The sequence below is a fragment of the Globicephala melas genome, chromosome 10 (genome assembly GCF_963455315.2).
Source record: "Globicephala melas chromosome 10, mGloMel1.2, whole genome shotgun sequence".
Taxonomy (NCBI): domain Eukaryota; kingdom Metazoa; phylum Chordata; class Mammalia; order Artiodactyla; family Delphinidae; genus Globicephala; species Globicephala melas.
In genome coordinates this window covers 95,893,068-95,921,056 of record NC_083323.1, presented here as the reverse complement: position 1 = coordinate 95,921,056, position 27,989 = coordinate 95,893,068, and the positions used below count along the sequence as shown (strand labels likewise).

Genomic DNA, 27,989 nt, shown 5'->3' with positions numbered 1-27,989 from the left:
CAACATCAGAGCACGTAAATATAAAAGCAAGTACTCGCACCTCTAAAGGGAGAAATAGATTACACTATAATCAGGAGGCCAAGAATTGTCAATGGGGAAAGGATAGTCTCTTCAACAAATGTCGTTGGGAAAACTGGATAATCACATGTAAAAGAATGAAATTGCACCCCTATCTTAATCCACACACATTGACTTGAAATGTATTAAAGACTTAAATGTAAGACCTGAAACTGTAAAATCCTAAAAGAAAACGGGAAAACGCTATAGCATTGGTCTTGGCAATGATTTTCTGGAAGTGATACAAAAGCAGAAGCACAAAAGCATAAATCAAGTGGGACTGCATCCAACTAAAAAGCTTCTGCACAGCAAAAGAGCTATTAACAAAATGAAAAGGCAACTTCTGTGATGGAGGAGTGTATTTTCAGACCATATATCTGACAACAGGTAAATATCCAAAATATATAAGGAGCTAATACAACTGAATGGCAAAAACAAAAAACCTGATTAAAAAACAGGCAAAGGGGGCTTCCCTGGTGGCGCAGTGGTTGAGAGTCCACCTGCCGATGCAGGGGACACGGGTTCGTGCCCCGGTCCGGGAGGATCCCACATGCCGCGGAGCGGCTGGGCCCGTGAGCCATGGCGGCTGAGCCTGAGCGTCCGGAGCCTGTGCTCCGCAACGGGAGAGGCCACAACAGTGAGAGGCCCGCGTACCGGAGGAAAAAAAACAAAAAAAAACAGGCAAAGGGCCTCCCTGGTGGCACAGTGGTTGGGAATCCGCCTGCCAATACAGGGGACACAGGTTCGAGCCCTGGTCCTGGAAGATCACACATGCCACAGAGCAACTAAGCCCGTGCACCACAACTACTGAGCCTGCACTCTAGAACCTGCGAGCCACAACTACTGAAGCCTGTGCACCTAGAGCCTGTGCTCCGCAACAAGAGAAGCCACCACAATGGGAAGCCCGCGCACCGCAACGAAGAGTAGCCCCCGCTCACCACAACTAGAGAAAGCCTGTGCGCAGCAACGAAGACCCAACATAGTCAAAAAAACAAAACAAAACAAAACAAAAAACACCAAAAAATAAAAAAACTGAGTCAGAGGACCTGAATAGACATTTTTCCAGAAAAAGACATACAAATAACCAACAGGTACATGAAAAGATGCTCAACATCACTAATCATCAGGGAAATGTACATTAAATCACAATGAGATATCATCTCACATTGTTAGAATAGCTATCATCAAAAACACAGGAAAAAAAGGTAAGAGATAAGTGTTGGTGAGGATTTGGAGACAGGGAACCCTTAAGCACTTTTGGTGGGAAAGTAATCTGTTGCAGTCACTGTGGAAAACGGTATGGCGGTTCCTCAAAAAAATAAAAATAGAATGATCATATCCAGTAATCTCACTTCTGGGTATATGTTCAAAGGAAACGAAATTATTATTTTGCAGCGACATCTGCAACTCCATGTTCATTGCAGCATAATTCATAATAGCCAAGACATGGAAACAACCTGAGTGTCCATCATTGGAAGGATTGTAAGGAGTATATATACACATATGTGTGTGTATATATATATATATATATATATATATATATATGTATATGTATATGTGTATACACACACAGAGTGGAATATTACTCAGCCATAAAAAAGGAAATCCTGCTATTTGAGACAACATGGTGGGACTTTGAGGGCGTTGTGCTAATGCAATAAGTCAGATAGAGAAAGACAAATACTGTACGATCTCACTTATATGTGGAATCTAAAAAAGCCAAACTTGTAGAAACAGAGAGGAGAATATTAGCTGACAGGAGCTGGGGTTGGGGGAAATGTGGAGATGTTGGTAAAAGGATAGAAGCTTCCCTTTATAAGATGAATAAGTTCTGGGAATCTAGCGGACAGTATGGTGACTATAGTAACAATACTGTATTATACACTTGAAAGCTGCTCTAATAGAGTAGATCTTGAAAGTTATAACCACAAAATGAAAAATGGTAGTTATTGTACTAATCGTTTTGCAATATTTACATGTATCAAGTTATCATATTTTATACCTTAAACTTACAAATATGTCAATTATATGTCTAAAAAGCTGGAAAAAAAGAGTTCCTGGTTTTTTTTAGGATGGGGAAATGTTATATTGGGAGGAGCAGAAGCTTCTGGGTATGGAGAGCCTGGGTATTGAGGCTTCGCTGGGCTAAGTCAGGCTGCTCAAGAGGGCTGAAGACCCCATGGATTCGGTGACTATAGTTAATGATACTGTATTGTGTATTTGGACAGTTGCTAAGAGAGTAGATCTTAAAAGTTCTCGTCACAAGAAAAAAAACTGGGGACTTCCCTGGCAGTCCAGTGTTTAGGACTCTGCGCTTCCAATGCAGGGGACAATGGCTCAATCCCTGGTAGGGGAAATAAGATCCCACATGCCTCGCAGTTCGGCCAACGAATTAAATAAACAAACAAGAAAAAAAATTGTAACTACAGTGTGATGGATGTTAAGTAGACTCATGGTGATCCTTTTGCAACATATACATTCAGTAGTCCCCTGTTATCTGCAGTCTTGCTTTCCCGAGTTTCAGTTACCCATGGTCAACTTTGGTCTGAAAATGCTAAATGGAAAATTCCATAAATAAATAATTCTTAAGTTTTAAATTGTGTACCATTCTTTTTTTTTTTTTTGGCCATGCTACACGGCTTGCGGGATCTTAGTACCCCTACCAAGGATGGAACCTACGCCCCCTGCAGTGGAAGCGTGGAGCCTCAACCGCTGGACCTCCAGGGAATTCCCAAATTGTGTGCCATCCTGAGTAGGGTGATGAAATCTTGCACCTTCCTGCTTCATCCAACCCTGGGATGTGAATCAACCCTGTGTGCAGTGTATCCAGCTGTATGTGCTACCCACCCATTAGTCACTTAGTAGCCATCTCAGGATCAAATGGACTGTCCTGGCATTACCGTGCATGTGTTTAAGTAATGCTTATGTTACTTAATAATGGCTCCAAACACAAGAGTAATGATGCTTGCAATTCAGATATTCTTACTGTGCCTAGTTTGTAAATTAAACTTTATCATAGGTACGTATGTATAGGAAAAAACAGTTTATTTAGGATTTGGTACTATCCATGGTGTCAGGTATTCTCTGGGGGTCTTAGAATGTATCTCCTGAAAATAAGAGGAGACTACTGTATACTGAATTATTATGTTGTACACCTGAAACTCATATAATGTTATATGCCAATTGTATTTCAATTAAAATAAAAGAATCAGGGAATAGAGACAGTGGCTGAAGGGACATGTAGGGTCAGAGACCCTCTCTTCGTGGGTGAGACAAAGTCATTGAAGAACTGTAAAGTGAGGTGTTGGCCTTCTCCTTAAAGGTATTAAAATTGTAAATCTTCTTAGCATGGGGACCAGGGTGGACTGCTTCCTGGAAATCTCACCGAAAAATATTCAGAAATCCTTGGGGCATCAGGAAATGGATTTGGTCCAAAGCCATGTCGGTTTCAGAAAGCTACAGCCTAGATTCCTCACCCTAGCCTCCCCCAAACTTCCTCACTTTCATCCAGTGAAGTACTCTTAGGGCAGAGCTCTCTATTCTTCACAATTAACTTGTGTTGCAGGGATGGAAACACCCCATTTCTGTAACACACAGTTTATATTCTTCTTATTTCTCACTTGACACTTTTTCTACCCTCTTCTAAAACATCTCGAGCTTTTGGTATTGGTGCCATTTGGTACAGGTGTTTCATTGGTTGTGTTGTTTACCCAGGCTGCAGCCTATGGTAGGAAGGAGGAGATTCAGTTTTAGCTATAGTCTGTCCACGATATTAACCATCCCATTCACGGATCTGCCTTCCTTCTACTTGAAGAATACCACTTTCTTTAAAAAAAATTGTATGTTTTGTGATGCGAGGATTTCCACGGGCTTTCTCCTCCACTCTCTCTTATGGGAAAAATTCTTGAAGGAATCATTCTGGTAAATTCATATGATAAAGAATGGTTCTGTATTTCTAGTTGGATTCTACAAACGACTCTCCTCTGGGTTTCAGTATCTTAATCCTTTCTTCCTCCATGCATTCCTTCACTCTGAGAAGTTATATTTAGCACCGTCATTTTTTGTGCTGCATCTTTCTGACTGCCCTCCCCAACCCTCTCAAGTACCATTCTGCTAACAGTGTGGACAGCATGGTGGTATATTCTTGGTAATTTTTACTGAATGCTTTGGCTAGGCTAAGCTGGTTTCTTGTTACTATATATATATATTACAGTTTACCAATCTTGGAAAAGTCTATATAGAAAAGAGTTAAAAGCTGCTCTGCATTCTAAAATTTGGAAAGCCATGCAAATTCATTGTCAAAAAGAACCCAAACTTCCTATATTTGATCATAAGCATCTGTGAAATCCAGAGGATGGAGAAAATCAATTATTAACTTTTCTATAAGGTTGCCTTTGTCTCTGCAGTCTTACTTGGATGGATGCCTAAAAGCCCCTGTTTCTTGGTCCTCTTTCATACTTTCTTCTGATTTCTTCCTTTCTCACAGTTAAGGCTACATCCTGCTACACTACCTGAGCTAATGTAGTAACATGTTTGTGGATGACAATTTAATGTCATTTTTAATGACTAATTTCTTTCTACTTTGGGACAGCAGCTATAAGTTACAAATCAGGGAGGACCAGACTTCTTGGGTCACTGAGTCTCCTGGGAATGATTTCTTGACCCAAAGCGGTAAATCTGCAGTTGTTGAGTCTTCAGGCTTAGTGCATTCCTGACTTCATGTGAACTTCTAAGACAGTAGTACCACAGAGCTTGAATTATTAAACAAGGGTCAAATGAATCAAATGAATCATAGAACTTAACAACACCAAGATTTACTGAAAAGGCAGGCACAAATGGAGAATCTGTCTTTAGAGGACGTCAAACAGGTAGATATAGCTCCCTTATAACCCTTTCTCACGTTGGGATTCAGATGAACTTTATGTGGGTGGTACAAATTAGGTCAAAAGAATTCATTTAGATTTGAGGTTTCTTAGTTTTTACACATTGTTAATTAGTAGGCAGTTAGAGTGATTAACTTCCATTGTCTGGTCAGCCATATTCCATAAATCAATCCAGGCTTATTTTTTATCACTGATCTTAATTGAGTGTTTATAGGCTGTTAAAATATTTTTAGATAAAAATTTCCTTGTGTATTTTCCAGCTAGCGAATCCCATCAGAAAATTTTTAAGGAGGTCTATTTGAGGTTAACACTGCCCTGATGTCCTGGAACAGGGAATCAGACAATTTACAGACCTGTCATTAACTCTTTCCTTGCCAGAGGCATATGGATTTAGGTCAATGATGCCTAAAGAAATAACGGATATACTATGGAGCTGAAGCACACAATCGTGGTTTTTCATTTCTTGTTTTGTATTTTTATCATATTTATATGTTAATTTTATTAAGGAGTCAAAAGCTGAATACGGCTTCTTGCCAAAATCGCTAGTATTCTCTTCTGCCTTCTCTGAACACTCACCAAGAATGTCAAACACTTTAAAACACATTTTGTTGGTTTTTTGCTATGTTCCTCAATGTATTTATATGATATCTTTTTTTTTCTATTTTAGTCCGTTTTTTTTTTTTGCCTTTCCACTACGGAAAATGAGGATTTAACACACTTTCTTTCAACTTTCACCTTCTCTAACTCCCAATACCTTCTCTACCTGCACAGTTAAACCCTTCCCATATTCCCAGTCTCCAAAATAGTTATAATTTTGGTGGATTCATATTCATCATTTACATTATTATGATTATACACTCTATTTCCAGTTTTCAAGTAGTGTATAATGAATTTTTTCTGCAGTTTTAATTTCCTTTTAAATATTATTTTGTTTTCTATTTGATTTGTTTGATACCTTAAACACTGATTTTACCCCCAAATCTGTGTTAATTCTTTAAGTTACTTTACAAGCTATTCAGACACTTATATGTTCTATCAATTTGATCTTTAAGAAATCTTTCCCAGACCCTACTATAATATCATGCACAGCTGTCATTCTGGGATTCTTTTATGCTTGTTCATTCAATGTCCTTGATCTGATCTATACCCTTAATACTCATAGTTTCTGAGTTTTTAATGCAATAGAGTGAGGGTCATATTTAAATTTGGAGTAACCTTTGTGGTCTGGCTCAACTAGCGTGTCTATCTGGACATAAGACCCCCTTCTTATATGAAGGATGGAATATATTGAGTTTAATAAGCATAGTCTTTTATCAGAAAGTGTAAAATTTGTTTAAAACTTGTCTTTAGAAGAAGAGTCATGTTCTCAGTATAGACCTTGGTATGTGGCTGATGAGTTACTGTTAACCATAGTCTTCATTTAACTGTTCAGTGATTCTCAGTGGGTCTTAGTGTTCTCTGTGCAGCAATGTTAATGGTCATTAAGTAGAGGGTTTTGATTTAACAGATTGATCTCTTTAGTGTGTCCAGAATTGGGAATCTCAGTTTTGCATAATTTTTCCTCTCAGTTTTTTAGAAGGATGAATCCAGTTTTTGTGAAGCTGAAGGACGCAACTGTTGCCACCTTTATTTAAATGTTCAGGATATAAGTAAGTGGGAACCTCCAGACTTTACTGAATGCTAACGCTTTTAATCGTTTGGTGTTGAAGTTTTGAGAGAGCAATTTAATCTTCAGGATCATCAATTTTAAATCATTGTTGGGAAATCTGGAAAAGGCAGAGTAATTTGGGTTTGTTTTTGTTTGTTTTTTTTTTTCGGTACGCGGGCCTCTCACTGTTGCGGCCTCTCCCGCTGCGGAGCACAGGCTCCGGACGCGCAGGCTCAGCGGCCATGGCTCACGGGCCCAGCCGCTCGGTGGCATGTGGGATCTTCCCGGACCGGGGCACGAACCCGCAGGCGGACTCTCAACCACTGCGCCACCAGGGAAGCCCAGTACTTTGCTTTTATTAATAGAGGAGATGACTTGGTAGTAAAACATAAAATTAAACTTCCCTATTGTTTATATCTAGAAATGTACATAAACATTTCTTTCTTCTTTGCTTGTTTCTTCAACCACATACTGATTCCATAGTGGTGAGTAGACTTGCTACCCTATTTACACAATCTTTGTCATTTCTCAATGGATATGAGTTATTTATCCTAACTTTTGGGCACCCACAAATAATTAATCCATTTGTAGTCAATAAGAAACCCAAATCAACACTCAGTTTAACAAGGTACATTTCTTTAGTCTTTCTACTCTTTTTACCCTGGTTCTATCACATAATTTTCATAGCCTCTTGTGAAAACTGCTAGACGTTTATTCCTGCATTGTTCTTTTCTTGACTGATAGAGGGTAGAGGTGCAAGAATTTTATCCTACAGATCTCCACTTCATTTTCTTTGATTTAGTTTGGATATTGATTTAGATTTGTAAATTATATTTTTTACCTTATATCTAAATAGAGAAAATGGATGTGGTTTTCTCTATGTTTCCCATTGTCCTAGACTGATCTACCTGACTGTGGCACAGAGATGACTATGGGATCAATGGGTTGGTTTAGACTTAGGTTGGAGGAGATAGTGACAGGAGAAGAGTCCTCACACAGAAGGTGATGCAAAGTTATTCTTTCAAACTCTCTTCAGAACAAAAGGATCTTCTGGATCACAATCAAACGGTTTCTCTTTGCTTTATGCTGCTATTATGCTGCAGAGAGTCTGATCCTCATTTAGTAAATAGGTCTTCCTTCTCATTTAATCTTATTGCCTCTCATTGGCAACTGAGTGTTCTCTAACCTGGGTAACTTTTCTATATAATGTAATTAGGGCCACTGCCAAGGGAATAAAACTTAGATCTGGTCCAGAGAATTATTACCACTTGGAGAGATCCAGGCAAACTTTTCTGGCAGGATACACAAAAAGGTAAAAATTGATGTGCAAGGGCTTCCCTGGTGGCGCAGTGGTTGAGAGTCCGCCTGCCGATGCAGGGGACACGGGTTCGTGCTCCGGTCCGGGAAGACCCCACATGCCACGGAGCGGCTGGGCCCGTGAGCTGTGGCCGCTGAGCCTGTGCGTCCGGAGCCTGTGCTCTGCAACGGGAGAGGCCACAACAGTGAGAGGCCCGTTTACCACAAAAAAAAAAAAAAAAATTGATGTGCAAAAAGACTGGGCTCATCAATTAATGAATTTGTCTTAATGCTCATTTGATGGTTGAATGACATTAGAGATTCCAAAAGCTTTGTGTTGGTTAGCTGGAGAGAATGTTGCTTCTGTCTCTCTCTTGTATTTGATATATGTGGTGCACAAGGACAGAATCAACTCTAGTTTTACCATTTCTGGAAAAAGTAATTGTGATAGCAAGATCAGATAACATTCATTCAAGACATGCACCTATTAAAAGACGTAGTAAAAACAAATATACTCTTTCAAATAAGAAATTTATTCATTTTTCAATTTAATTATTTTAAGCAGTGCAAAGTCAATAATACATAGATATTTTCTAGTAGGATTCTACCTCATTAAGTATCTGATAAGTATACCAACCAAGTTTAACTTATTGAATTGATAAATGATGTGAGTGGAAATACTACAACTTATTCAACATTGAGAGAAGTGAGGGAGAAAAAGGTAAGAACTGGGGAGTACGGAGGGCCATTACAGAGATAAGAACCATGTATAAAGCACAAAATTGCAAAAGAATCTGATGTGTTTAGGGAATGTTGGTCAGGTCAATATTGCTTGTTCCTAAAATGACTGTAAGGAAATAGTTAGTGAGGCTAAAAAAAGAAAGTATTTAAAATTCCAAACATGGAGCTCCATAAACTGAGTTAAGGGCTTTGAGCTTCCTAATGTAGCTTATTGTTCCCCAAATTTTGATTTAAGATAGAGCATGGGCAGTTTTAAAAAATAACTGTACAGATTGTTTAGAAAATTTTCCATTTTTTCATGGATATCTTTGGTAGCAATGTATGTTTTATTTTTGAACAAAATAAGTTAAAAAGGTAGTAAATGTAAAGAAAATATTGGTTAAATGATTATACAGTTAGAATACAGGTGTGGAGATGTTCATTATGCAGTAATGCAAATAACTGAATTTTGGAAATTTTACTATAGCTAATTATGAACCAATAATGTTTTTTATGCAGGAGAATGGCATTGTTTGGCTTACCTGCCCCTGTCTCCCCAGCTGTCTCTCTCTTTTGATTCAACTCCAGTAAACGTGTGAGGATGGTTTGCGATGGGAAAGAAAATAAGGGCATCCAAATGTGAAAGGAAGAGGCAAAACTGACACTACATAAAACCCTAAAGACTTTACCAAAAAATTGTTAGAATAATAAACTCAGCAAAGTTGCAGGACGTAAAATCTATATACAAAAATCAGTTGCATTTCTATACACTGACAACGAACTGCCATAAGGAGAAATTAAGAAAACAAATCTATTTACAATTGCACCAAAAGAATAAAATATCTAGGAATAAATTTAACCAAGGAGATGAAAGACCTGTACATTGAAAACTCTAAGATATTGAAGACGACACAAATAAATGGAAAGATATTTGGTGCTCATGGATTGGAAGATCTAATATTATTAACATGTCAATACTACCCAAAGCAGTTGCAGATTCACTGCAATCCTTATGAAAACTCCAATGGAAATTTTCACAGATACAGAACAAACAATCCTAAAATTTGCACGGAACCACAAAAGACCCTGAATAACCAAAGCAATCTTGAGGAAGAATAACAAAGCTGGAGGTGTCATGCTTCCTGATTTCAAACTATATTACAGAGCCATATTAATAAAAACAATATGGTATTAATATAAAAATGGACACAGAGATCAATGGAACAGAATAGACAACCCAGAAATAAACCTAAATTTGTATGGTCAATTAGTTTTTGACAAAGGAGCCAAGAATATACAATGGGGAAAGGACAGTCTTTTCAATTAATGGTGTTGAGAAAACTGGACAGTTACATACAAAAGAATGAAACTGGACTACTATCTTACACTATTCACAAAAATTAACTCAAAATAGATAAAAGACTTGATCATAAGTTCTGAAGCCATAAAAATCCTAGAAGAAAAAATAGAAAACAGAAAGGCCTTGACATCAGTCTTCGTGATGATTTTTTGGATTTGATGCCAAAAGCAAAGGCAACAAGAACAAAAATAAGCAGGTAGGGCTACATAAAACTAAAAAGCCTCTGCACAGTAAAGGAAACCATCAACAAACTGAAAAGTCAGCCTATGGAATTGGAGAGAATATTTGCAAACTATCTTTCTGATAAGGGTTAACATCCAAAATACATAAAGATTTATCCTGTATGGGACTCTGTGCTTCCTGGACTTGATTAACTATTTACTTTCCCATATTAGGAAAGTTTTCAACTATACTCTTTTCAAATATTTTCTCAGTCCCTTTTTTTCTCTATTCTTCTTCTGGGACCCCTATAATTCGAATGTTGGTGCATTTAATGTTGTCCCAGTGGTCTCTGAGACTGTCCTCAGTTCTTTTCATTCTTTTTTCTTTATTCTGCTCTGCAGTAGTTATTTCCACTATTTTATCTTCCAGGTCACTTATCCGTTCTTCTGCCTCAGTTATTCTATTGATCCCTTCTAGAGAATTTTTAATTTCATTTATTGTGTTGTTCATCGTTGCTTGTTTCCTCTTTAGTTCTTCTAGGTCCTTGTTAAATGTTTCTTGCATTTTCTCTATTCTATTTCCAAGATTTTGGATCATCTTTACTATCATTATTCTGAATTCCTTTTCCTCTTCATTTGTTAGGTCTGGTGGGTTTTTACCTTGCTCCTTCATCTGCTGTGTGTTTTTCTGTCTTCTCATTTTGCTTATCTTACTGTGTTTGGGGTCTCTTTTTCGCAGGCTGCAGGTTCGTAGTTCCCATTGTTTTTGGTGTCTGTCCCCAGTGGCTAAAGTTGGTTCAGTGAGTTGTGTAGGCTTCCTGGTGGAGGGGACTAATGCCTGTGTTCTGGTGGTTGAGGCTGGATCTTGTCTCTCTAGTGGGCAGGTCCAAGTCTGGTGGTCTGTTTTGGGGTGTCTGTGGCCTTATTATGATTTTAGGCAGCCTCTCTGCTAATGGGTGGGGTTGTGTTCCTGTCTTGCTAGTTGTTTGGCATAGGGTGTCCAGCACTGTAGCTTGCTGGTCGGTGAGTGAAGCTGGGTGTTGGTGTTGAGATGGAGATCTCTGGGAAATTTTCGCCGTTTGGTATTACGGTGGAGCTGGGAGATCTCTGGTGGACCAATGTCCTGAAGTTGGCTCTCCCACGTCAGAGGCACAGCACTGACGCCTGGCTGCAGCACCAAGAGCCTTTCATCCACACCGCTCAGAATAAAAGGGAGAAAAAGTAGAAAGAAAGAAAGAGTATAAAATAAAATAAAGTAAGATAAAGTAGAATAAAGTTATTATAAAAAATAATTATTAAGAAAAAAGTTTTTTTAAAAAGTAAAAAAAAAACAACAAACAAAAACGGACGGACAGAACCCTAGGACAAAAACGGTGAAAGCAAAACTATACAGAGAAAATCTCACACAGAATAATACACATACACACTCACAAAAAGAGGAAAAGGGGAAAAAATAATATCTTGCTCTCAAAGCCCACCTCCTCAATTTGGGATGATTCCTTGTCTATTCAGGTATTCCACAGATGCAGGTACATCAAGTTGATTGTGGAGCTTTAATCCTGTGCTCCTGAGGCTGCTGGGAGAGAGTTCCCTTTCTCTCCTTTGTTAGCACAGCTCCCGGGGTTAGCTTTGGATCAGGACCCGCCTCTGCGTGTAGGTCGCCGGAGGGTGTCTGTTCTTTGCTCAGACAGGACGGGGTTAAAGGAGCTGCTGATTCGGGGGCTCTGGCTCACTGAGGCTGGGGGGTGGGGGGGGAGGGAGGGGCATGGAGGGCGGGGCGAGCCTGCGGCGGCAGAGGCCGGCGTGACGTTGCGCCGGCGTGACGTTGCACCAGCCTGAGGCGCGCCGTGCGTTCATCCGGGTAAGTTGTCCCTGGATCCCGGGACCCGGCAGTGGCGGGCTGCACAGGCTCCCCGGAAGGGGGGTGTGGATAGTGACCTGTGCTCGCACACAGGCTTCTTGGTGGTGGCGGCAGCAGCCCTAGCCTCTCATGCCCGTCTCTGGTGTCCGCGCTTGTAGCCACGGCTCGCGCCCGTCTCTGGAGCTCCTTTAAGAGGCGCCCTGAATCCCCTCTCCTCGCGCACCAAGCAGGTCCAGACTTTTCCCCGGACTCCCTCCCGGCCAGCCGTGGCGCACTAACCCCCTTCAGGCTGTGTTCACGCCGCCAACCCCAGTCCTCTCCCTGCTCCGACCGAAGCCCGAGCCTCAGCTCCCAGCCCCGCCCACCCCGGCGGGGGAGCAGACAAGCCTCTCGGGCTGGTGAGTGCTGGTCAGCCTCGATCCTCTGTGCGGGAAACTCTCTGCTCTGCCCTCCGCACCCCTGTTGCTGTGCTGTCCTCCGCGGCTCCGAAGCTCCCCGACTCCGTCACCCGCAGTCTCCGCCCGCGAAGGGGCTTCTAGTGTGTGGAAACCTTTCCTCCTTCACAGCTCCCTCCCTCTGGTGCAGGTACCGTCCCTATTCTTTTGTGTCTGTTTATTCTTTTTTCTTTTGCCCTACCCAGTTACGTGGGGAGTTTCTTGCCTTTTGGTCTTCTGCCAGCGTTCAGTAGGTGTTCTATAGGAGCAGTTCCACGTGTAGATGTATTTCTGATGTATCTGTGGGGAAGAAGGTGATCTCCGCGTCTTACTCTTCCATCTTCCTCAACTCTCCCCTAAATTTAAAAAAGAGAAGTAGCAGAAAATAGAGGGAAAAAATCCCCAGCTCATTTAAAAAGCCTAGTACAATATTAATTTTACTTTTTTATGGAGTTATAAACTTGCATAGAGTAAATTTCACAAATGTTAAGTGTACAACTAAAGAACGGATACATAACTATATACCCATATATGTATTTGCTAGATAAAGAATATTTTCTACGCCAGAGAAGGCACTCTCATGCCTGCTTTCCCTGCCTACCACTATATGTACCGACCTTTTATCACCATAGATTAGTTCTTCCTGTGGTTGAGCAGTTTGAACAGTGAGAATTTCTTTTGGCCTGGCTTCTTTTACAAAATAGTATGTCTGTGAAATTCAAATAAGTTACTACATGTAGCAGTTTTTTAAAAAATTGCTATCTAGTATTCTAATGCAAGTCTCTATCGCTATTTATTTGCATTTTGGACATTGAATTATTTCTAGTTTTTTGCTATTATAAGTAGAACTGGTGTCAGAGCTATATAATAGGAAAGAAAAAATGAGTTTATCTACCGAAATACATATAAAAAGATATTCATATCAGCCACTATTACCCAAAATTGATGAAAGTTTTTCTTAGGAGTATACTCTTTGGAATATTCTGGGTTATAGGGTATAATATGTGTATATTTTGTAGATTTCAACAAATGATTTTTTTTTAAGTGGCTTACCAATTTCTACAGCTACTGGCATGCTATTGTTGGGTCATTTATGTTCATTCTATTGGAAATTGTTCTCTTACAAGTGTCCAACTAATTTTTGACAAGGGTGCCATGAACACTCAATTAGGAAGCAATTGTCTCTTCAATAAATGCTGTTGGTAAAACTTGATATTCACAAGCAAATGAATAAAACAGGACCCCTATATTATATCCTTATACTAAAATTAACTACAAATGGATTAAAGGCTTACATATAAGACCTGAAACTGTAAAAATCCTTGAGGAAAACATAGTGAAAATGTTCATAGACTCTGGTCTTGACACCAATTTTTGGCTGTGACACAAAATGCACAAGCAACAAAAAGCAAAAATAAACAAGTGAACTATATAACACTAAAATGTTTCTGCACAACAGTCTACAAAATGAAAAGGCAACCTATGGAGTGGGAGAAAATATTTGCAAATCATCTATCTGATAAGGGGTTAGAATCTAAATTATACTAAAAACTCGTACAATTTAATAGCCAAAAAAAAATCCAATTAAAAAATGGGCAAAGGAGTTGAATTGTCATTTTTCCAAAGAAGACATACAACTGGCCAAGAGGTGTTAGGTTGGCAAAATGTTCGTCTGGGTTTTTCCATAAGACGTTACAAAAACCCAAATGAACTTTTTGGCCAACCCAATACATGAAAAGATACTATCACTAATCATCAGGGAGATTCAGATCAAAACCACAATGAGACATCACCTCACACCTGTTAGAGTGGCTATCATCAAAAAGACAAGAGACAACAAGTTTTAGTGAGGCTGAGAAGAAAAGGGAGCCCTTGTGCACTGTTGGTCGGAATGCACATTGATGCAGCCATTATGGAAAGAGTATGGAGGTTCCTCAAAAAATTAAAAATAGAACCACCATATGATTCAGCAATCCAGCTTCTGGGTGTATATCCAAAGGAAATGAAATCAGTATCTCAAAGAGATGTCTTCACTCCTATGTTCATTGCAGCATTATTCACAATGACCAAGATATGGAAACTACAATTAAAGTGTTCATCAACAGGTGAATGGATAAGAGAATGGAATGTACATGTATATAATGGAATATAATTCAGGCATAAAAAAGGTGGAAATCCCGCCATTTGTGACAACATGAAAGGACCTTGAGGGCATTATGGTAATTGAAATAAGCCAGACAGAGAAAGACAACTACTTTATGATATCACTTATTTGTGGAATCTAAAAAAAGTTAAACTCTTAAAAATAGAGTTAATGATGGTTCCCAGGGGCTGGGGGAGTGGAAGAATGGAGAAATGGTGGTGAAAGGGTACAAACCCCCAGCTATAAGATGAATAAGTTCTGGGAATTTAATGTCAACATGGTGTCTATAGTTAACAATACTATATTATGTACTTGAAAGTTGCCCTTACACACTAGATCTTAAATGTTCTCAACACAAGAAGAAAGAAAAGGTAACTATGTGAGGTGGTGGAAGCCTTTGCTAAACTTACTGTAATCATTTCAAAATATGTACATGTATCAAAGCATTATGTTGTATACCTTACATTTACACAATGCTATATGTTAATTATATCTCAACAAATCTGGAAAAAAATTCTAAAGAAAATAAAATATAAAGAGATGCTATTTTTTTAAAACCTTTTTATTTATTAATTATTATTATTATTATTTTTTTGTGGTACGCGGGCCTCTCACTGTTGTGGCCTCTCCCGTTGCAGAGCACAGGCTCTGGACGCGCAGGCTCAGCGGCCATGGCTCACAGGCCCAGCCGCTCCGCGGCATGTGGGATCCTCCTGGACGGGGGCACGAACCCGTGTCCCCTGCATCGGCAGGTGGACTCTCAACCACTGCACCACCAGGGAAGCCCAATATCTTTTATTATTTTTTAACATCTTTATTGGAGTATAATTGCTTTACAATGGTGTGTTAGTTTCTGCTTTATAACAAAGTGAATCAGTTATACATATACATATGTCCCTATATCTCTTCCCTCTTGTGTCTCCCTCCCTCCCACCCTCCCTATCCCATCCTTCTAGGTGGTCACAAAGCACCGAGCTGATCTCCGTGTGCTCTGTGGCTGCATCCCACTAGCTATTGATTTTACATTTGGTAGTGCATATATGTCCTATACCATTTCCTATACTACTTTAACCTCTTTGTTCCTGTATTTGTTCTTTGTTCTTATTTGTTCTTTGTTCTCCTTAATTACTTATATTTATATTTTGAATCATTAAATGAAACTCCAGATTTAAAATCCCCAGTTTGTTAAAAGAATAAAGGCAAATGCTATATTGCTTTTTTAAATCCTCCTCACTTAGGATTATTTAAATTGCATTTTTCCTGATTTTTTTCCTACACAAGGGGTTATAAACAGACTTTATATGAAAAAGAATAGAAAATTGAACAGAGTTCTGCATAAGGAGGAAAGAGCTTTATTAGGAGGAGAAAGATGTGCTGGAGCCAGTGAGTGTTGTTTTAACCCAAAAACGTGAACCTTTCTGTGTGAAGATGTCAACACAAAACAAAACAACACAATCATGTAGATTTTATTACAGTGTAGTTATTAGCAAAGATAAGAGTAAAATAGTCTGGACACTTTTTCTTTGTTTCAGCTTTTAAACATTAGTTCTTACCTTGATAAGTTAAAAAAAAAACTTAGAGAATTTTAATATCTGAGACTCAGCCAAAAATAAAGCCAATAAAGGCACAAAGGCATCTTCACTTCCTGTTTACATCCCTTAGAATCAGGAAGTCATTCTGATTCTCAACAGATAATTTCCTTTCAGTTGCATTTGCTTCAAGGTTATTTTTCTTCTCTAATGTTCCATAAAGTATTTCCCGATGGTCCAGTGCATAATGACCCTTGCCTTTTCCACCTGGGATTTTATTTCCTCAGTTGGACGAGAAGCAGTATTTAGACCTCATATTTCTTATCCAATCGTGCACTGGGCACATTTTTTGTTCTTAGGCAGTGTCCTGGTATCAGAGATTTCTCTTGGCTGTTCTGGTTGAGAAATAGGGGGTTTGTGGACCTTGAGAGGAAACACACACTCATGCAGATGGAGATGAGGCATGAAGGCTCCGGACATGGTACATAAGAAGTCTTGGGAGCTGGCAAAGACTGTGGAACCACATTAGCATCTTGTCAGTGGGTCTGCACTGGTCAGTCACCTTAGAGAAGGTTGAGTTCAGACCAGGAATTGAGATCATTGTGTGTACGGGGGAGTGGTGGTGAGACAGTGTTCCCTGTGGCAGGGAAAATCTGTCCTTTTTTTGGTTTTTCAATTTAGACATTGTTCTGCTGAGTAAGACTGGCTCTAGGGCTGTGAAGTCTAGGGAAATAGTTTCTTCATTTTGTGAATGGATATGGTTCCGATGCAGTGAGAGGGACATTCTGAATATGTGTAGTAAAATCGACCCTCAGAGGCCCTGGGGCTGGAGCTCACAGTACGTTTTGGGCCTTCACAGAGAGCCCTAAATCAGGAAGCTTTAGGGAAAGAGACGGGCTCTCCTGGGAGTGCAGAGACGGGAGACCCAGGCTCCTCTAACTCTTAGGTCTACTGTTGCCATCCCAGCAGCCCCTACTGCCCAGCTAAGCAGAGGAAAGTGAGTCCTCTACTTAGGGGTGGCCTTGAGGCTAGGGAGGCACAGGGTGAAGGCAGCACGGGGGGGTCAGTGCTGAGGTATCCAAGTACAGGCCCCAGCAGTGGAAGTAACCACTGAGCGGCCAGCTAGCAGACCTGCCAGCCTCTCACTACCAGCCCTAGGAGAGCCCTGACCCCAGACCCAGGAGAGAGAGAAGCAGTTCTCCTTGAAAGAATGAAAAAATGCAAACTAGCAACAGAAGGGCTGGGTGACAAATGAGCTGGGCATGGGTGAGGGAGAGAATGAGGAGTTGAGATCCGTGCCAGGCTGGAACACAGGCCCGGGCAGGCATTAAGGCAGGCAGCACTGTGGGCACCGGAAAGGGCCTGGAGCTGGGACTCAGCAGGCCAGCTTTCAGTGCCACACCAGCTGCTCACAAGCTGTTTGACCTTGGCCAAGCTAATCTGATTGTCTAATATTTTGGGTTCAGTGGAGCTGTGGTGGAAGTGAAGCTCCCTGAGATTACTTGTTTCTATCTAGCAGTTACAGGACGAGGCTTGGCCAATCCCCATCCAGACCTTCATGAGTCCTATTGTGCCGGAAGCTGTGACTTCATCAGCCTCATCACCTAGGAGGTGAGAGCTGGGCCGAGAGTTCCGCGTCCTCAGACCTCCATGGCAGAAGTTGTACCAGGGGCCAGCTTATTCCCAAATGGTGTTCCTTGGCTCTATGCCTTGTTTGCTATGCTCTTTGTATTTTTTCTCTTTGTCATGTTTTCTTCCTTTTTACTTGAGATAGACCAACATGTAAAGAAATGTAAGTACCATGGTGGGCTGTAGGACACAGGCCAACCATAATGAGGAAACGTGTGTATGGAGCGCGGAGAAGGTGTTATTACTACATGTTATATTTTATATAATGTATAACATGTTATATATAATATGTTATATTATATACGCATATTATATGATATATGTTATATATATAATATGTTATAATGCGGGGAACACAAGGAAAAATGTCTACTCTTCTCTGATCCCCAAGGTCTCAATGACCCAGGGCTAAAGGTCTTAGAATTATAATCTTATATGTGATAAAAGTACTTGGGTAACACGAGTCAGGACTGGGCTAAGAAGTCCATTCCTGGTGTACCTGTGGAGTATGAGGAAGTATCAGGGGCCCTGTCTGAGCCTACATAATGCCCAGGCTTAAGGATCTAAGGAACCCTGTGGAACCTGGGGATATATGGAGTTTCCAGATGACCTCTGACCCAGTGTGCTTTGTCTTAGTGTTTCTCCGATGCAGGTATTCTCTGCATAATGCTGTCCATAAGGATAAAGAAAACAATGGCATAAAGATGGATCATCTGGGAAGACCAGGTGTGTATTCTTTGCCCTTTGCCTTTGGGTTCATATGGCCATAAGCTGACAGCTCTATAGTTACTCCCACAGTTCACGTGCTAGATATCCGAGAATCCCAAACTCAAATCTGGGCTCAGTGAGGCATCCCCCTCGTGTTCTGTTTAGCCTAAGACTTCTGAGTCTTCTCTCTAGCGAGAACACTTTTCAAGCAGATGTCTGCTTCTGAGCTCTCATTAACTCCTCATTACCTTCATAATAAACATAGCTTTATGATGTAGGGACTCCTGTATGTGGAAAGGTTTCTCTTTCTCACCTATCTATACTTGTGATGTTCCTCTTCTTATCAAGGTTCTCCCTCTCGAGTGACTCAGTGATTAAGCTACCTTTTTTTTTTTTTTTTCATGCTAGACAGTGAAAAAGTGCCTCTTCTCCAGGCACTTGTTAAAAGTTGTCATTGTGATAGGGAAAGTGATGGGATAGATCATCATACAAACACCCTGGGGAGGCTGAAAGTCCATTTTTCTAGGGAACATTCTGACCACCTGTTGGCCCTAATTCCTGCAGATTTTGTATGTCAGGTGACTTGCCTCTCCAGGTAAGGGCAGTTCCTTTCTTCTTCGTGCTGTTCTATGGCTCCCTTGTGACATCACTGGGAGAGGACTCCTTCAGTTCTCTGAATCAACCCTATCACTCCTTCAATATGAACGTCAGATGTCCTACAGATAGTCTGACCAGGTTTCCCTCTCACAAAATTAAAATGCCTGGTCTGTAAAAGGTTATTTTACAGGGTTTCTCTGAGGTAAAATAAAGTAGAACATGGTTTTAATTGTAAGCAACAGAGCGTCTAACCCAACACTGCCATTATATAAATGAGAATATATACTTTATTGTTGTAGTTGGAAAAGTTTAAGTCAATTGCCCCAAACTTCGCATGAAGTCACTGTAACTCACAATCATCTGCATAAATGTCTCCATTTCCCTATTTCACGTTGCACTTCACTTCTGCCACTGTCCTTGAGACCCTTGTCTGCCTTCGAGTCCGAAGTCAGAACACAATTCCCCAAGTGATGATTTCAAAGAAGTCAAATTAGTGGCTTTGTCTGAAACTGTTCCTTTTCCAGCAATGAGTGAAGTGGGTATCTCCTTCGTGGAGGGGTACAGGTTTGTCACCTAGGCCTCTCTAAGTGACCAAGGAGAGTACAGCTATCCTTTCTGAGAGTAGAAAATCTGAGTGGGTTCCTATCTCTCTCATACGTCAACTTTGCCCTTTTCAAGGCATTTCTGTGTCCTCACAGAGGCTGGCTAGATCTCGGTTTCTGTGGTTACCTCCCTTCCACCCCTGTTCTCAGTCACTGATGCGGTGTTTCTATGACCGTATTTCTCAAACTTGAATATTAGTTCCATGCACGGTCAAACGATTTTTGCACTAATTCTGCACGTGAACCAAAGTATAGAGTGTCTGGTGAAATGCCAGAATATGAACATTTTGTGACATTTCTTACATTACGAGGGCCATTGCCCCTAATATACTAGATTGACCTTCCTTACAGATATAGAGTTTCTTGGGTTAGATGGGGGAGAACATTAATCCAGATTTCTTTAGAAACTCATAGGACCTTAGAGATAGAAGCACGAGAGCTTCAGCCATAATATTTTTTAATTAGCAGATTAGAAAGCTGTTGTTTTCTTTTTTCTGTGTAAGGTGAAAAGTTGTAAGCCTTCTGGTGAAGACTGACTTTTTTTTATAGCTCATGTAGCAACTCCCTTATATAACAAGCATTATAAAGTTTGGGATTATCTGCATAGATATTTCAGAAGTCAGGACAAGTCACAAAGAAAAGGTTGGTCTGTCACTGAGGACTGACTGTTTTGGAGCTGTGATTTCCTCCTTCCCATTTCTTGTATATTCACCTTGAGAAATAGTAATCTCTTGTTACAGGTTTTCCCCAGACTATGGGCCAAGAGTCATAAAGTCCTGTCGTGACAGGATGGTTCTGAGTGTCTGATGACATACAGAAATTTTTACAGTCTGCATCTCTTCCATTATTCCTGCTCTCTAAAATGAGTGTTCTCATTCTTCTGGGTTACAGGTAGAATCCAACACTTTTCTTCTTGTTTCAGGCTGTCCCCTGGAGTCACCAAGGACAGAAGTTCTTGGAGGGCAGGAAGATGAGATGAGAGAAGATACCCCACTATTCGTGAGGGTAGCAAGAGAGCCCAGGGATTCTGAGGCTGAGATCTGTGCCCCTGGGCCATCAGTTTGAGAGTGGCTAAGCCTGCAAGGAGTCCTGTGACATCTTATCTCAGATGGGGGAGGTCTTCTGAGACCCTCATTATCTGTGTTTATACTGGAAAAAAAGATAATAAATATTTTGAGACTCTCAGAAAAGTTCTGTGCTACCAGGAATTTTTTGTTGAACTGATAGCTTCTTACACTCAACTGTTTTTACTCAACTTAAACCTCAAGAGAATTTCCTATTTCCAGGTGAAATCCTAGGCGAGTGACTTACATTATCTTATTCTCCTAAAGCAACATATATAGTCATTCTTGCAGGGGAAGAAAAACTCATGGTCCTTATAAGACTAAGCGGTCACTTGATCCAGGACCATAGCTGAGACTTTTCTCTCTCCATCTAACATGATCATGTAGCAAACTCATCTGAACATTCTGAAATGTTCTGTCCACATTGTGCTGTTTTCTTATATCAGCACCATGCTTCTCTCCCATCTTGGAATGGAACATGGTTTCACAGAGACAGATGCCCAGAGAAGGAATTTCTATAGATTTTCTTTTTCTACCCAAAGCTTCATGGCCCCCAAACATTTCTTCTTTATTATCAAGTGAAACTAATTTTTATCGCTCCTCTCCCACATCAGGTTTTCTTTTCATGTAAGTTCCTAGACATAATTCTCCCTCAGCTTTACCTATCATGTTTACCTGTTTACCTCTGTTCACCTCTCTTGACCAAGTACAGTACGTTCATCCAGATGGGTCTTTAAGGCATCTACTTGGAATCTCTAGTTGGAGAAGCATATAAGGAACTGGAGGAGGGTGGGGAGAGAGGGAGGCGGAAAGAGAAAGACAGGGAGAGAGAGACACGGAGGAAGCAAAGGGGGCGGGGGAAGGATGGACAGGAGAAGAAAGAGGAGGAGGGGGAGGGAGACAGAGAAAGAAGGAGTAGGGGGAAGGGAAGGAGGGGAGGATAGAGGAGAGGAGGGGAGAAGAGGAGAGAGATACCTGGACTGGAGACATGAAATAGATTGTTCTGAGGTGAAACAAACTGTCAGTAGAAATATTAAAGAAAAATCCGGTGCAACCTTTCAGAACTGTTAGGTGAGGAATTTCCACATTGAGTGGGAAGTTAAAATAGTCTGGGAAAGTCCCTTCATTGTCTAATAATTATAATTTGTGATAAAGAGCTGTTGAAATCACCATTCATTTTGGTGTTTGTAAAACTGTGTGGATGTCTATTAAGGTGATATTCAAAATGGCTGTGGGATGTTGGTCTTTTCTGTCTGCACCTGTTTCTTTGGGGGTGTGTGTCACTTTCTATGTTTGTATATTCTTTTTCTCTTCATAGGTGCTCCTGCGGTTTCTGGGGGCACATTTCTTCTTTTTTATTTTCCATTTTATTTTTATTGTTCTTTTTTTAATATGTTATTTATTAAATTTTATTGATTTTTCTTAATAGCTTGATTGTATCAAAAGTTTTTGTTTTCTTCATCTCTAGGCTTGTGCATTTCTTTTGTAGTTTTGTTTCTTAAGTTTCTGATTATTTCTTATTGAGTATAATTTTTTTTTCCCCAACCCCCCCGAGTATAATTCCTTTTACTCTGTCTCTCTCTGTCTCTGTCTCTCTGTCTCTCTCTCATTGGTCTACCTGCCCAACAAATTCCTTGTAAATGTCGTTTTATTCTTCATCTTTCACTACTCTGGGGTGAGAGGATACAACTCTAAAGCCTGATTGTCCTGCTCCTGAAATGTAATTTTTCTAAGGGTTAAGTGAATTCAAGGAGACCTGGGGTTCTAAAATCAGGCATCAAACAAAAAGCCCTGTAGGTATTTAAAGCAGGAAGTGGTTTCCTACAGGAAATCAAGTGCTTACAAAATCCTCATCAGAAAGTTTCAAATACCCCAGGAAACCACTTCTGAAGGATGCACCAACACCAAGGCTAGCAATTTTCAGGCAAGTGCAAAGGCCCCTGCAAAACTAAACCTCCCCTAAACAGGAGAACCTATCATTGGTGGAATTTACCTCAGCTTCTTCCTGCAAGTGATTGTGGGAAATTGTAAGTCTTCCAGCCCCCGCCATTTAGAGCATAAAAGGAGACAGAAACAGTGAGGAGCTGATAATAGGAAATGCAGCTCTGTTGCCTAGGTAGTGCAAAGGGGAGCACTCTGTTTACCTTCAGCAGAAAACCTAGTGGTCACACCACAGGACTCCTCTAGCTACTTCTGTTTCTTTTCTTCACGGGGATTCTTCAGGGTGCTGGGTCAGGAGGGTTAAACATTGGTCACGTACTATTCTAAGAGTTCATTGTTTTAGAAATTAATTCCAAGAATGGAGACCATCCTCTTAGCTTTCTAAAAGTATACTACCATCACAATAGTTTTTCATTCATTTCCTCCAAATCTTGCTTACTTCAACTTACATATCTTCATGTGTGAGGCACCAACATTCTAGCCTTAATTTCCTGCCCAGGAAACCATTGCTCTTCAGAGATGCTCCCTGGCAAGGAATATGCCTAAGCTATTTATTTAAAAATACACATTGCTACCCAATCTCTGGACCTAAACTGAAATGCAAGATAGCCTTGAATAGATCGTTTTCTTCATGGACAGTGGTTGGTTACTTCCCTTATATTTGTATAAAAAATTTCCGAAGTCAGAAGGAGTTGTTTCTTATGCTAAGGATGCTGTGGACTAAAACTTCCAGAAACCCCTCAACTGTCACTCCCTTGATAAAATAATGCTCAATATAGAAATAAACAATGGATGGTTCCATTGTACTATTAGTGTCTTTCCCTGTGATCTTCATATATCATTTAAAATCAACAAACCCACATATTGCTCCTTTAGCTACTTATATTAGTATTTTGAGTCATTAATCTTAAAGCTTCAAACATCATTTTTAAATGGAAAGGCAAATATTTATATACTTTAAAAATATCTCACTCATGATGATTAAAATGCTGTCTTCCCCTGATGTTCATACAAGGAGAAATAAACAGACTTTATATGAAAAAGGATACAAATATTTGAACAGAGTTCTGCATAAGGAGGAAAGGGCTATTTTGGAGGAGGAAGATGTGCTGGAGTTAAGGGACCATTGAGGCTTTCATAGAAATGAAGCTATCTGACTTTACTAAACGTTTCCTTTATGATATATATAGGGTAAGGCCTGGCTAATTCAACTGAGACATTCATTATTCCCATTGTTTCTGTGGCTTCATCATCCTGATAACTCAGAAGGTGACAGAACTGGGGCAGAGAATTCCTTTATCCTTATTTGCATCTTCATGTGTGAGTCTGAATCAGGCACCAGTGTACCCTTAATTGTGGCCTTTTGGCTATATGTCCTATCTGCAATGACCATCCTTTTCAATGTATTTTTCTCATTTCCCCCCCTTTTCAGTGAGGTTAATGAACACATTATCTCAATGTGGAGCCTAGAAAAAATATATATACAGATATGGAAGGGAGGGGTTCCATTAACTGTGAGGTACTGAAAAATATGTTCCTTACTACATGGTCTGGGGAAACAATTCCTCCTCTCTGGGCTTTAGAGACTTTTCAATGACCCTGGGCTAAGAGTTCTTAAAAATCTCACTTTCATGTATGATAGAAATACCTGGGGGACACAGGTCAGGACTGGGTTAGGAAGTCCATTCCTGGTATACCTGTGAGCATGAGGAAGTATTTGGGGCCCTAACTGAGCTGAGGTTAATGCCTAGGTATAAGGATATGGGAAACCCTATAGAATCTGAGGATCTGTGAAAGAGTTTCCAGATATTTGTCTCTGACCCAGAGAACTTTATCTTAGTTGCTCAGATACAGATATTCTCTGTGCTGTATATAAGGATAAAGATGACAGTATTATAAAGATGGGCCATCTAGGAAGGCCAGGTGAGTATTCTCTACCCTTCACCTTTCGGTTTTTCTGCCCACAAGCTGACAGCTCTAGTCAGGTCCACAGTCCATGCACTAGATAGTTTGAGACATCATACACAAATGTGGTCCCAGTGGGACAGCCCCCTCCTGTTCTGCATGGGACCCCCCCCCCTTCCTCTCAGCTAAGCCTCTAAGCTTTCTCTCTGGGGAGAACATATATTAAACTTACGTTTCATTCTGAGCGCTCGTTAGTTCCTGTAGGTGGAAATGTTGCTCTTTTTTGTCTATTTCTGTGATGTTCCTCTTTCTGTTAGAAGTTGCTTTCAACTGACTCAGGGATGAAATCCTCACATTACATGCTAAACAGTAAAAGGAAAGGTGACGCTGAATCTTTTCCAGTCCGTCGTTATAAATTTGATTTTGAAATAGGATTAAGGATAAAAGGACCCAAGCACGTGTAGAGGTGAGACAGCAATACACATTTAGTAGAAACTGTACTTCTAGTTTTGAATTTTGATCTCTTCCCAGGCTAGTGACGTGCTGCTGGATACTCTCGTGATGCTGGGCAGTGGTGGCAGCGAGACACAGCTCCCCATCAGTCACACCGTCACGAGGGCGAACAACCATTCTGCACCCAGACAACAATTCCATTTTTTGTTCTCAGCGCAGCATTCAATGAATTACGTGAGATATTCAACATTACAAAATAAGCTTTGTATTAGATGATTTTGCCCAACTGTAGGCTAATGTAAGCGTTCTGAGCCTATTTAAGGTAGGCTAGGCTAAGCTATCTTGTTCGGGAGGTTAAGAGTATTAAAAGCATTTCGATTTAGGATAGTTTCAATTTACCACGGGTTTATCAGGAGGTAACCCCATTGTAAGTCGAGGAAGATCTGCCTTTGAAATTGACGAGAGGTGCAAAAGAAAAGGGAAATGAGACAAATGTCATGTTTCTACATGATAGTTGCTTTGAAGCCCTAAGTGCTAGAAAAGGGTGCCTGCAGTACTCAAATACTGAGAAAGGATTAGAAATCGAGTTGCATCTAACACTTGGCTATTTAACAAGTCAATAAACTCTAAACAGTTTTGAATTACTATATATCTTTCTTTAAATGTTAACCTTTCTTTATATTAATATGTTACATGGATAAGTGATTTTTAGTAAAATATAAACTTTTACTGTAAGAGTATATATTTATATAGAAAAGACATAATTTATGCATTCATTTCAGCAGTTATGCTGCCCTAAGAAACGAGGAAGTGAGCCATTGAGTCTTTGTACCCTTAGCAGGCTTTGCTGTGCATTTTTTGTCAGTGATCAGAGTTACAGTGACAGAAAGAAATGAAAGAACCCAAGAGCGTTATGCGTTGTAGAGATAACCGTACGTTATTAATAAAACCTTCAAAAATCATTAACTTTCCCTTCATTAAAAAAGTATAGGAAAAATAAGTTTGATTTGGTAATAAGAAGAAAATTATTATTTAAACCAAACTAGAAAAAGATACATGCAAATGAAAACACTGTCAAATAAAAATACATATTTATAAAATCCTAAAAAAGTCAGAAAGCCCATTCAGAAATTCATAAAATCAAGAACAAGAAGTAAAGACAAATTCAAATCAGCAATATTCCTTTTTATTTATTTATTAAAAGGGTATTCCTTTTAATACCTTTGAAAGTCTTGCATACAATTTTTAGTAGCCACATTCACCAATTTAATTTTTAGAAATTCATCAGCGGTCTTTGGAATACTAGGAGACAAAGGACTGTACTGTAATCTTCAGTATACAGGTAGATTCTTGCTCATTCAATAGTCCAGGTCTTCATCAAGGTATCTTAAATGCTGAACTAAAGACATAAATAGAAAAAGTGTTACTTTTCTCTTCATACGCACATGCTAGAAGAATTACATTATAATGTAATATAATGTATTACATTACATCTGTCCCTCGGTCTCTTTCTCTCTCTTTCTCTCGCTCTCACAGACACACACACACACACACACACACACACACGCTCTCTCACTCACATATATTAAAAATCATACTACTTTCCTGAACAGAAAACTTAAATGCAAAGGTTTTCAAACTTCAGTGTGCGTAAGAATTCTTTCTATTCCAGAGAACTACAGTGGAGAAATGCCATGTTTAAAAGCACCCCCATGTGATTCTGAAGCAGTGGCTCAGTAGTGATTACTCTTTAAGGAAAAGGTAGTTTAATCATCATTTATTACATCAGAATAATATTCATATAGTTGAGATTATCAATCAAAACTACTCAATGCTCTGTGGTGACCTAAATGGGAAGGAAATCCAAAAAAGAGGGGATATATGTATACGTATAGCTGATTCACTTTGCTGTACAGTAGAAACTAACATAACATTGTAAAGCAACTATACTCCAATAAAACTTTTTAAAAAAGTCATTCACAGTCCTTAGTTTACAATCTGTTAGAATTTTTTAATGTTTCTTTACATGTATACACAGGATAATTTTATAGATGTAAATATTATGTTTAATTGTATTCAATAACATGAACACAAAATTGGAATCATATTATTAAGTTTTGTGCATGATTTTTCCTTGTTGGCTGCACTATAATTTTTCCAGCCACTACCCCACTGATTGGCATTCATTTTGTTTCCAGCTTTTGGGCAGTACTAACAAGGCTGCACAAAGGAACCCTTGTATATTTGTTCTTACATACTAATAGCTTTATCTGTAAGGAAGAAATTTTTAGGGGTAGAATTATTGGATCAAAGGATCTGTGAAGTATTTTTTTTTTAAATTAATATAAGTTTCCAAATTGCTTTCTCCAAAGGCTACCACACTTCTCATTTCCAACAGCAATGTTTGAAATTACATTTTTCTCTGTATTCCCACCAACAAGAAATATTGGTGCTGTTTTAAATTTTTGTCTGATTTATATAAAGCAATATCTCATTGTTAATCATAATTTGAATTTCCCAGACATACTGTGAACCTGAGCATTTTAAAAATATTTAGTAGTCATTTAGAATTCATTTTTTGTGAACCGTTTTTCATAACTTTGCCCAATTATTTATTAGATGTTGTCTTTGTCTTAACAATTGGTTTTATGTATATATATATATATTATAATACTATATATGTTTTGTATACATATATTAACACTTTATCCTGTATACAATTTATAACAGCTCTGTGTGTATGTGTATATAAATGTATTACACTTTACATTTATATACTTTTAAGAATTCCAAATTTTTTCTGTCTCAATCTGTATTTCTCATGTCATGTAAAATATCCCTAAAAAAACCCCATGCTTTTGCCATATATCATTTCCAAATGTGTAGTCCTCCCAAAATCGCTTTAAAAAATAGAAAACGTGGGGCTTCCCTGGTGGCACAGTTGGTTAAGAACCCACCTGCCAATGCAGGGGACACGGGTTCGAGCCCTGGTCCAGGA

The 27,989-nt window shown here is 39.6% G+C and overlaps 1 protein-coding gene and 2 long non-coding RNA genes across 3 annotated transcripts in view; 2 read left to right on the top strand and 1 right to left on the bottom strand.

The window, feature by feature from the left end:
* The first annotated feature begins 734 nt into the window (after window positions 1–734).
* On the top strand, window positions 735–11,197 carry LOC132597964 (uncharacterized). Its single transcript, XR_009565492.1, has 3 exons — window positions 735–2,889; window positions 6,509–6,589; window positions 9,124–11,197. It is a non-coding gene; the product is annotated as an uncharacterized lncRNA (long non-coding RNA).
* Window positions 11,198–11,967: 770 nt separating this feature from the next.
* On the top strand, window positions 11,968–20,806 carry LOC115841002 (uncharacterized). The gene is made up of 4 exons (XR_004034653.2): window positions 11,968–12,571; window positions 17,609–17,703; window positions 18,358–18,447; window positions 20,551–20,806. It is a non-coding gene; the product is annotated as an uncharacterized lncRNA (long non-coding RNA).
* Window positions 20,807–26,175: 5,369 nt separating this feature from the next.
* CD163 (CD163 molecule) overlaps window positions 26,176–27,989 on the bottom strand; it is a 35,034-nt gene continuing 33,220 nt past the window's right edge. The window contains exon 17 of the mRNA XM_030834528.3: window positions 26,176–26,390. The gene's annotated coding sequence lies outside the window, so the exon portion shown is untranslated. The remainder of the gene's footprint in view (window positions 26,391–27,989) is intronic.